Source organism: Hyposmocoma kahamanoa, unplaced genomic scaffold (genome assembly GCF_003589595.1).
Source record: "Hyposmocoma kahamanoa isolate Upper Pololo Valley unplaced genomic scaffold, ASM358959v1 82, whole genome shotgun sequence".
NCBI lineage: Eukaryota > Metazoa > Arthropoda > Insecta > Lepidoptera > Cosmopterigidae > Hyposmocoma > Hyposmocoma kahamanoa.
In genome coordinates, this window is record NW_020654133.1 from 889,129 (window position 1) to 889,640 (window position 512).

Consider the following 512-nt stretch of genomic DNA (forward strand, 5'->3'; position numbering starts at 1 on the left):
GAAATACGACCCTAATGGCAAGGACTTGAGTATGATTTCTAGTGCTTTGAAACATACTCAAATCCTGACTTGAGCATTGAGTACAGTTCTGGAATACGACGCTAAGGGTAGTAAAATATGGGATAAATCCGGGTGTGATTCGTAATATATAACAACAAATGACACATTTTTAGTCGATACAACACTCAACAGATATAATTAATTTATGTTATACAGACATTTGACATATTCTTGTATGACATAAAGGTCACTGGGTATAATAGACGATTGATATAACAACTTTCAATCTAATATACCGATAGCATAATGTTTACTTTATATAAACACTTCAGTTATAACATTCACTCAGTATAATGTTGAATGTATGTGTGAAAAAAAAAATATAATTCCAATGGTGTTTAGGTGCAACGGTGAATGAACCGAGTTTGTTTGCATTTCCTAGTTGGTTCGACCTCCTCCTGTGGATTTAGGTTAGGTTAGTATATGACAAAGCTGCCAGAATCGAGTTTGTT